Source organism: Triticum urartu, chromosome 5A, assembly GCF_056163025.1.
Source record: "Triticum urartu cultivar PI428250 chromosome 5A, HENAU_Tu73, whole genome shotgun sequence".
NCBI classification, from domain to species: Eukaryota; Viridiplantae; Streptophyta; class Magnoliopsida; order Poales; family Poaceae; genus Triticum; species Triticum urartu.
The window spans coordinates 400,039,141-400,049,620 of record NC_141877.1 but is presented as its reverse complement, the minus strand read 5'-3'; positions in this window follow the sequence as shown (position 1 = coordinate 400,049,620).

Here is a 10,480-nt window from a genome sequence, read left to right as displayed (position 1 = left end):
TTCTTGTGCCACGATGAACAAGTGTTGGCCATGGCGCAGCTGGACCAAATTATTCCAATCTCAGACAGCGGCATGTGGGAAGCCGGAATCTCCGTGCTCACCACCGATGGTAGAGGTGACGGTGCCAAGTGGGGGGTTAAGCGGCTACCGATCCTCCATCCTAGGCATGGAAAGTTGGATATCTCTCTTTGGTCAGATGATACAGTGATATCCTTCAAGAATTATATCTGCTGGCGCTAGTAGAAAAAGGGTCTTCTATCCCGGTTGGTAAGGGTTTTTTGTTCCGGTTTTTGAACCGAGACTAAAGGGTCATTACTAATGCCCTGACCCTTTAGTCCCGGTTCAAACAGGAACCGGGATAGATGGGCCTCCACATGGCCGGTGCGCCGAGCCTAGGCAGGAGGGCCTTTGGTCTCGGTTGGTGGCACCAACCGGGACCAATAGGCATCCATGCGTCAGCATTTCAGGGCTGAGGTTTGGGGTTTTTGGGAGGTTAATTTAGGTGTCTCATATATTGTGTTAGCTAGCTAATTAATAGAGAGAAGTGTCTCTCTTATGTCCGTGCTTGGTCGACGCTACGTACTATATACGTATAGAGAGGACTAGACACGCTAGCTAGCTAGTAAGCAAAGGAAGGAAACAGAAGATCGTCATGAACATATATGCATACAGAGAGAAGTGATATCGACCACCTCTCCTTCTCCGGGAGATTGGTCGAACAACAAGTTCTCGTATATCTATCCGACACTACCGGCTACATATATACAATAATTATCTCTTACAATATAATCTCCTAATTATATACAAACACAGGATCCACATAGTATTCTCTGTCTTCAGCGATCACGTGGTCAAGGAAGAATGCCGCCAATTCCTCTTGAATTGCTCGCATACGAGCTGGTGCTAGGAGTTCATCCCGCATCTGAAAGATCTAATTTGAAGGAGGTCAATACATACATATATATAAATGAAACTCAACACAAATGATGGTAATAAAATAAAATTGTGAATATTATTGCTTACGCACTTCATATTGTTCGTCAGAGTACCCTCGTTCACAGGTCGTGTGGCGGATGGACTCGCAAACGTAGTATCCACAGAAATCATTCCCTTGTTCCTGCCACAACCACTTTACAAGAAGTAAAGGTCAATCAAACTGATAAGCAAGCATGCCAAATGGTATTGATGAAACTAGCGCTTGAATCACTAGGAGATGCGCGGAACATGTTACTATAGTACTTACTTTCGGGTGGCTAAATTGCAGCTTCTTCGGCAGTCCCGGAGCTTTTTTGGTGAATTTTCTTCAAACCCTGCCAGACAAAGAAAACAATTACTTGATATCAGGAAATGAACAAAGTTGCTGATATGGTGGATAATGATCGATTTAACTTACTTCTCGAGCATTTGAGTCATGTCCGCATAGTCCTGGGGATCTTTTCGTCTCGAGTCTAAGACGGTTACTAGCCCCTACTCAAGCTTAATATGTAGGAGAATATAGTGGAACCTGTGCACGCATGCATAACTCATCAATTACATTACTATAACCTGGACTAATAAGGGAAACCGAATATGCACAAGACAGTAACACTCACTTGAAGTTGTAAGGAAAGAGTATTATATCTTTGTTTTCATTTATTACCAACGATCGTAGCAAGTTGGCCTCGGTATCGTCGACACGATATTTAACCTCAGTTGCATCTATGAGATTTGTGTTAATGAACCCAATATCACCGATTTGCCTTCTCTTCAATTCGGCGATCTTCAATCTGCATAATATAGTAAGGATAATTATAAATACATGCAATGAAAGAGCTGACCTATATAGAGAGACTTAATGAAAGAAGTAGTACTACTTACAGACAGTAGCAAGTGACCGTTGCTTTATCGAGGGCCTTTTGATTGAAAAACTGGAAGAACTGCTCAAATGGAACATTCAACAGTTCAATTCCAACGAGGTCATGCTCCTCTCTAACTCTCAGCGTCAAAGTATTCCTCCCCCCAGACTCTCTGCAGGTTTTCATGTACCAATCATGGAATCTTCGCATCATCGTTGTTAGAGATCTTTCATCTTTGACGAGAGGCTTCCCGTACTCATATTTGTGTTCCTCCACCTCCAAGAACTCATAATGTACATCGTCGGGCAGGTAATCTCCAAGATTGCTATAACCAGGCACCATCCTCGGATCATTAGTAGGCACCTTGAGCGGGGGGCACGATTGGTTCGCTTGTTCGCCGAGCTGGGGATTTTTTTCCCAGCTCGTCGTTCTTTTAACCTTTGATCACTGACAGTACTTCCCGACCGCTCCGCTTCGACAAATGACTTTGCAATAATGCGGTCATAGTTGCCTTTCGGTGGAGACTTTGCTGGTTTTTTCAGGGCAGCCAGAGTGCGCTTCGCTTTCACCGGGTCTACCTTCTCCTCCGGAGGTGGATGTTTCTTTGCTTTCACCCCTTCAAAGAAGTTCCTCACTTCTTCTCGCGCGATCTCGGCGTTCTCCTCCGGGGTCCTCTCGTATGGTAACTTCTCTGGAGTCTTCAGAGAAGGACCGAATCTGTATTTCCTCCCGCCTCTGGCTGTACTGCTAGACGCCGGCAGAGCAAACGGAGCGGCTGCGGCTGTCTTCTTTCCTTGCTTATGAGGAGGAGGAGAAGGACTACGACGCGCCGGAGCAGCCGGAGCGGCGGCGGGTCTCTTCCGCCCTTGCTGACGAGGCGGAGAAGGAGGAGGCTGGCTGCTCGGGCACGCCGGCGCAGGCGGAGAAGGAGGTGGAGTGCCGCCACGCGCCGGAGAAGGAGGCCGAGTGCCCTGATCGTCACTCTTCGGAGGAGGAGGCGGTGGAGGAGGCGGAGTGCCCTGACTCACCGGAGGAGGAGGAGAAGGCGGAGGCGTCCAGTTCAGAAGGTTGATGAGCTCCTTCCGCCATAGGCATGGAGTCTTCAGAGCAGAACCCAACCGAGTCTCCCCTTCGCCGATAGGGTGGTCAAGCTGGAGGTCCTCAAATCCCTCCATTATTTCATCCACCATCACCCTAGCATATCCTTCTGCAATTGGCCGGCAGTGAAAAGTTGCACCGGGTTTAGTAGGAAAAACAGAGCCAACAGCCGCCTTGACCTTCAAATTCATCCATTGCGTCATAAGGTGGCAATTTTAAGACTCCGTGATAGCATCCACGGGATAGCTGGCAGGAGCCGTCAAGACATGCTCCGGCTGAAGCAGCTCGGTGGAAGCCACGCTGCTTCTCCGCTGAGATGGCGGGGTAGCTTCGGGGGAAGCTTCGGCAGTTCGTTTGCTGCGATTTGCTTCTCGTTCCTATATCGCTTGCACCCTTGCGTGCAGCGCCTGCATTTGGGTCTGTTGCACTTTTTTCCTCCTCTCCTGGCATTTGTAACCGCCTGCGTCTAGAAAACCAGCCTTCCATGGAACGGAGCCTGGCGTGCCTCGTGTCCGTCCAAGGTGCTCAGGATTCCCGAGGGCCATTGTGAGCTCGTCGTTCTCTCTGTTTGGAACGAACGTCACTTGCTGCGCTGCATCGATTTAGTGCTTTAGCTTCTTGACTGGTATGTTCATTTGCTCGTCCGTCCAAACGCATTTCCCTGATATAGGGTCCACGGTTCCGCCAGCCCCGAAGAACCAAGTCCGGCAATGGTCTGGCCAGTTCATTGTCTCTGGTTCGATCCCTTTATCAAGCAGATCATTCTCAGCCTTGGCCCACTTAGGCCGGGCTTTGAGGTAGCCACCTGACCCCGTGCGATGGTGAAGCTTCTTCTTTGCAGCATTTTTCTTGTTTGTCGCCGACATCTTCTTACTCTGCCATCTTCTTAAGAGCATGAGACTTGATTAATTGCTCTTTAACTGGCTTCTCCGGATCTTCCTCTGGCGGTAGGGTGAAATTTGCCTTCAGCTCTGTCCAAAGATCATCTTTCTGCATATCATTGACATAAGACACCTCAGGGTCTTCGTTCTTAGGCTTATACCATTGCTGGATGCTGATCGGGATCTTGTCCCTAACAAGAACCCCGCACTGAGCAGAAAATGCTTCCTTTGTCCGGATGGGTTCAATTGGCATGCCATCGCACGTGATTTATGTGATCTCAAACCTTTCGTCTGAGCACAACTTTTTCTTTGGGCCTCATCTCTTTACCGAAGTTGTGCTCGATTCGGAGGGCTAGAAAAAAGAAGAATTAGACGAGAGTTAATTAATATGTTTACATACCAAAACAATGAATGCATCAATTAGCTAGTCATCATAGGCTTAACTAATATATTTACCTGGCCGGACTCTATTCGGTCACCGGAGCCGTCATCATGGGCTCCTTCTTGCACCAGCATTGGATCACCGGAGCCATCATAATCATGTGTTTCATCCTCCATTCTTCGATCACCGTAGCCTGCTTCTTCTTCACCTTGTTTTGCTTCCAGACCATCATTGTCGTTAAGATACGACATGACATCACCTCCGGCTAAGATTATGTCCCCCAACACCAGTTCTTGTTCCTCGTCTCGTCCGAACTCCATTGTTTCTGCAAATATTACAACATGGCAATTATTACACAAACATGACAGCATGTGGATATATTAGTGGCAAACGTAGACCTAGCTTATTCCGGGTTTGGGGTGGCCTCGGCAACGCTTCAAGGGTAGGGGCGTGGCGGGAGGGGGTAGGAGACCGACATCGTTTTGGGTTTGGGTGTCCTCGAGAGTTTTGGTCGAGCGAGAGGGTCGGGGGGTGCTCCCGTGGTATAAGTTATCGGGGAGGGGGTAGGTCGAACCCCCCCCCTCGTGTTGAAGTTATCGGGACACGGAGTATATCGACAACGACATATCCGATAAAAAATAAGAAGACGAAGAAGAAATAAAAATAGGAGAAGAAGATATTAATAGAGGAGAAGATCAAAGAAAAAAAAGAAGAAGAAAAAGAGGAGAAGAAGAAAGAAATAGAGGAGAAGAAGAGAAAATAGAATATTCTATTTTCTCTTCTTCTCCTCTATTCCTTTCTTCTTCTCCTCTTCTTTTTCTTCTTTTTTCTTCTTCTTATTTATTTCTCCTCTTCTTCTCCTTTCTTCCTCTTCTTATTTTCCTTTTTCCTCTCATTCTTTTTCTTCTTCTTCCTTTCCTAGCTAGATATATAAAACTTTTCTAAAAATGTAACTTTTGCATACATACATGGGAAAATAATATTATTGGGGAGGGGGTAGGTCGACCCCCCCTCGTGTTGAAGTTATCGGGACACGGGGTATATCGACAACGACATATCCGATAAAAAAATAAGAAGACGAAGAAGAAATAAAAAGAGGAGAAGAAGATATTAATAGAGGAGAAGATCAAAGAAAAAATAGAAGAAAAAAAAGAGGAGAAGAATAAAGAAATAGAGGAGCAGAAGAGAAAATAGAATATTCTATTTTCTCTTCTTCTCCTCTATTCCTTTCTGATACGTCTCCAACGTATCTATAATTTTTGATTGCTCCATGCTATATTATCTACTGTTTTGGGCAATATTGGGCTTTATTTTCCACTTCTATATTATTTTTGGGACTAACCTATTAACCGGAGGCCCAGCCCAGGTTTGTTGTTTTATGCCTATTTCAGTGTTTCGAAGAAAAGGAATATCAAACGGAGTCGAAACGGAACGAAATTCACTGGAGAAGTTATTTTTGGAACGAAAGCCACCGGATAGACTTGGACTCCACGTCAGGAGATACGGGAGGTGCTCACGAGGGTGGGGGCGCCCCCCCTAGGGCGCGCCCCCTGCCTCGTGGGGCCCCCGTAGCTCCTCCGACGTACTTCCTGCACCCATATATATCATCGTACCCTAAAACATCCAGAACAGAGATTAGATCGGGAGTTCCGCCGCCAGAAGCCTCCGTAGCCACCGAAAACCAATCTAGACCCGTTCCGGCACCCTGCCGGAGGGGGAAATCCTTCTCCGGTGGCCATCTTCATCATCCCGGTGCTCTCCATGACGAGGAGGGAGTAGTTCTCCCTCGGGGCTGAGGGTATGTACCAGTAGCTATGTGTTTGATCTCTCTCTCTCTCGTGTTCTTGATTTGGCACGATCTTGATGTATCACGAGCTTTGCTATTATAGTTGGATCTTATGTTTCTCCTCCCCCTCTTCTCTCTTGTAATGAATTGAGTTTCCCCTTTGAAGTAATCTTATTGGATTGAGTCTTTAAAGATTTGAGAACACTTGATGTATGTCTTGCCGTGCGTATCTGTGGTGACAATGGGATATCACGTGATTCACTTGATGTATGTTTTGGTGATCAACTTGCGGGTTCCGCCCATGAACCTGTGCATAGGGGTTGGCACACGTTTTCGTCGTGATTCTTCGGTAGAACTTTGGGGCACTCTTTGAGGTTCTATGTGTTGGCTGAATAGATGACTCTGAGATTATGTGATGCATATCGTATAATCATACCCACGGATACTTGAGGTGGCATTGGAGTATCTAGGTTACATTAGGGTTTTGGTTGATTTGTATCTTAAGGTGTTATTCTAGTACGAACTCTAGGGCTGTTTGTGACACTTATAGGAATAGCCCAACAGATAGATTGGAAAGAATAACTTTGAGGTGGTTTCGTACACTACCATAATCTCTTCGTTCGTTCTATACTACTAGTGACTTTGGAGTGACTCTTTGTTGCATGTTGAGGGATAGTTATGTGATCCAATTATGTTATTATCGTTGAGGGAACTTACACTAGTGAAAGTATGAACCCTAGGCCTTGTTTCCTAGCATTGCAATACCGTTTATGCTCACTCTTATCATTTGTTACCTTGCTGTTTTTATATTTTCAGATTACAAAAACTATTATCTACTATCCATATTGCACTTGTATCACCATCTCTTCGCCGAACTAGTGTACCTATACAATTTACCATTGTATTGGGTGTGTTGGGGACACAAGAGACTCTTTGTTATTTGGTTGCAGGGTTGCTTGAGAGAGACCATCTTCATCCTACGCCTCCTACGGATTGATAAACCTTAGGTCATCCACTTGAGGGAAATTTGCTACTGTCCTACAAACCTCTGCACTTGGAGGCCCAACAACGTCTACAAGAAGAAGGTTGTGTGGTAGACATCAAGCTCTTTTCTGGCGTCGTTGCCGGGGAGGTGAGTCCTTGAAGGTATATCTTTAGATCTTGCAATCGAGTCTTTTAGTTTGTTGTTTTAGCACTAGTTTAGTTTATAAAAGAAAACTACAAAAAAATGGAATTGAGTTTATCTCATATGCTTCATCTTTTTAATATCTTTCGTGAGTATGATGGGAAGGAAAATTGTGCTCAAGTGCTAGAAGAAGAAATCTATAAAATGTTTGGCACTAAATATTTGAATGATGAGAATGATTGCAATGTTGTTAGTACGGATTCTTTGAATATCCATGACACTAATGATGATTGCACTAGTTATGATGAAAATGTCTCCTATAAACATGTCAATTTTTGTGGAGTGCATTGGGTTTGTAAGTACACACCAAATAGGAAAGATAGATATTGCAAGAGGCATAAGTACTTAGAAACTAAATTGTTGCAAGAAAGTCTTGATGATTGTGCTGAAAAATTCAATATTTTTCACGCCCCTTGTGAACTTTGCAATGAACATGGTCATTTAAATCTCCAATGCAAATTGTTTCATGACCGAATCGTATCCAAAAATTGTGATAATTTGATTACCCTTGAGCATCATAAAGTGCTTAGCCTTCTTTTGGGTTATGAAGAAATGAAACGTATAACTGAGGGTATTCCAAAGTTTAATCTTGGTAGAGTTCTTGATTTTGATCTAGAGAATATTTATATGTATTGCGCGGTGAATTTCATTGAAAATCCTTATATTGCCAATTACATAAAGAAAAGAAAACAAATAGAAGATGAAGAGAATGCTAACGAAAGGGAAGAGACTTCCCAATATTCTCCTATTATTTCTTATGATGAATCAGGTAACGAAGAGGAGCCCTCTATTCAACCAATCTCATTAATAAGGAGCTCCAAAAAGAGGATTGATCCCACGCATGATGTGGTGAAGAAGAAGAAAAGAAAAAGGAAGAGAGGTAAAAAGATATCTCTCCCAAATAATGCTGCTCCTATTACTATTGTGCCTCATGAAAATATAATTGTGGAATATAATGATACTTCTTATGATCTTGAAAATCTTTTTGGCACTCGCTTGGAAGAATATGATAATTGCTATACTGTTGGTGATATCCATACTATTAATTATGAGAGTGATTATGCTTATGATATGAAAATGCCCAAGCTTGGGGATGCTATGTTTAATGAAGATGATGTTTTTGAGAATATATTTGCTGCAATTAATGTTTGTCCCAAGCTTGGGGATGCTACGCTTAATGAAGATGATATTTTTAGTATCCCAAGTTTTAATATGCAAATTTATAATGATGATAGCATGCCTCCTACTTGTGATGATTATTGTGATGATATTTATGCTATAAAAAGTAGTGATTATATTTATAAAACTTTTCATGATTATGGTTACCTATTTTCTGAACATTACTCTTTTAATGTGGAAACAATTAATAGTATTCAAGTCTCTTATGATACTCCCAGTATTCCGAATGAGAAGATTTTTGCTTATGTGGAGAGTAATAAAATTTCTATGCTTGTAGATCATGAAAAGAATGCTTTAGGTGCTGGTTATATTGTTGATTCATTCATGATGCTACAGAAAATTATTATGAGGGAGGAATATATGCTTGTAGGAATTGCAATAATATCAAGTTTCCTCTCTATGTGCTTAAAGTTTTGAAGTTATGTTTGTTTTACCTTCATATGCAAGTTGATTCTTGTTCCCAGAAGTTGTTTGCTCACAAAATCCCTATGCATAGGAAGTGGGTTAGACTTAAATATGCTAGTCATATTCTTCATGATGCTCTCTTTATGTTTCAATTCTTATCCTTTGTGTGAGCATCATTGAAATCATCATGCCTAGCTAGGGGCGTTAAACGATAGCGCTTGTTGGGAGGCAACCCAACTTTATTTTTATTCCTTGCTTTTTGTTCCTGTTAGTAATAAATAATTCATCTAGCCTCTGCTTAGATGGTTTTATGCTTTTAATTAGTGTTTGTGCCAAGTAGAACCTTTGGAAAGACTTTGGGAAAGTCTTGTTGATCATGCTGTAAAAAACAGAAACTTTAGCGCTCACGAGAATTGCTGCCATTTTTATTTGGAGAGTGTTATTTAGTTAATTCTTTTTGCAGGTGATTAATAGATAAATTAATCAGGTCCTTCAATTTATTTGAGAATTTTATGAGTTCCAGAAGTATACGTTTTATTCAGATTACTACATACTGTTCTGTTTTTGACAGATTCTGTTTTTCATGTGTTGTTTACTTATTTTGATGAATCTATGGCTACTAAAATAGTTTATAACCATATAGAAGTTGGAATAAATTAGGTTTAACACCAATATAAATAAATAATGAGTTCATTACAGTAACTTGAAGTGGTGATTTACTTTCTTATACTAACGGAGCTTACGAGTTTTCTGTTAAGTTTTGTGTTGTGAAGTTTTCAAGTTTTGGGTAAAGATTCGATGGATTATGGAATAAGGAGTGGCAAGAGCCTAATATTGGGGATTCCCAAGGCACACCAAGGTAATATTCAAGGACAACCAAGATCCTAAGCTTGGGGATGCCCCGGAAGGCATCCCCTCTTTCGTCTTCGTTCATCGGTAACTTTACTTGGAGCTATATTTTTATTCACCATGATATGTGCTTTGCTTGGAGCGTCAATTTATTTTGTTAAGATTTTCTTACTGTTATTTAGAACAATGTTTTGAATCTTTTATTTCAATAAAAATGGCATTGATAGCCTTTACTATGCCTATTTTACTAGTATACATGTTGCTGTTTGAAAACAGAAAGTTTACTGTTGTTGCAATAATTCCCTAGAAAAGTCAGAATGTGATAAAATGTTGAAACCTTTTGCATATTAAGATATGGTAAATTTACTACCGTGGGAATTTTCTTTCATAATTTTTGGAGCTAGGGAAGTATGGATGTTGCTGCATTCTTTACAGACTGTCCTGTTTAGGCAGATTGCTGTTGTGTTTGCATTGTTTGCATATGTTTGCTTCTTTAATGATTCTATTTGAGGATAGTACCATTAAATATGCAGAGGCATTTAGTATGCAATGTTGAATAATAATTTTAGTGATTTTCTACAGTAGAGTATGATAAGGTTTTGGCAATAGTTTATACTAACTTATCTCACGAGTCCTTGTTGAGTTTTGTGTGGATGAAGCTTTTGAGATTTAGGGAGACCGTGATATGAGAGGAATTAAGGAGACACAAAAGCTCAAGCTTGGGGATGCCCAAGGCACCCCAAGATAATATTTCAAGAAGTCTCAAGCGTCTAAGCTTGGGGATGCCCCGGTTGGCATCCCACCTTTCTTCTTCAACAACTATCGGTTAGCATCGGTTGATCCTAAGTTTTTGCTTCTTCACATGATGTTTGCTATTCT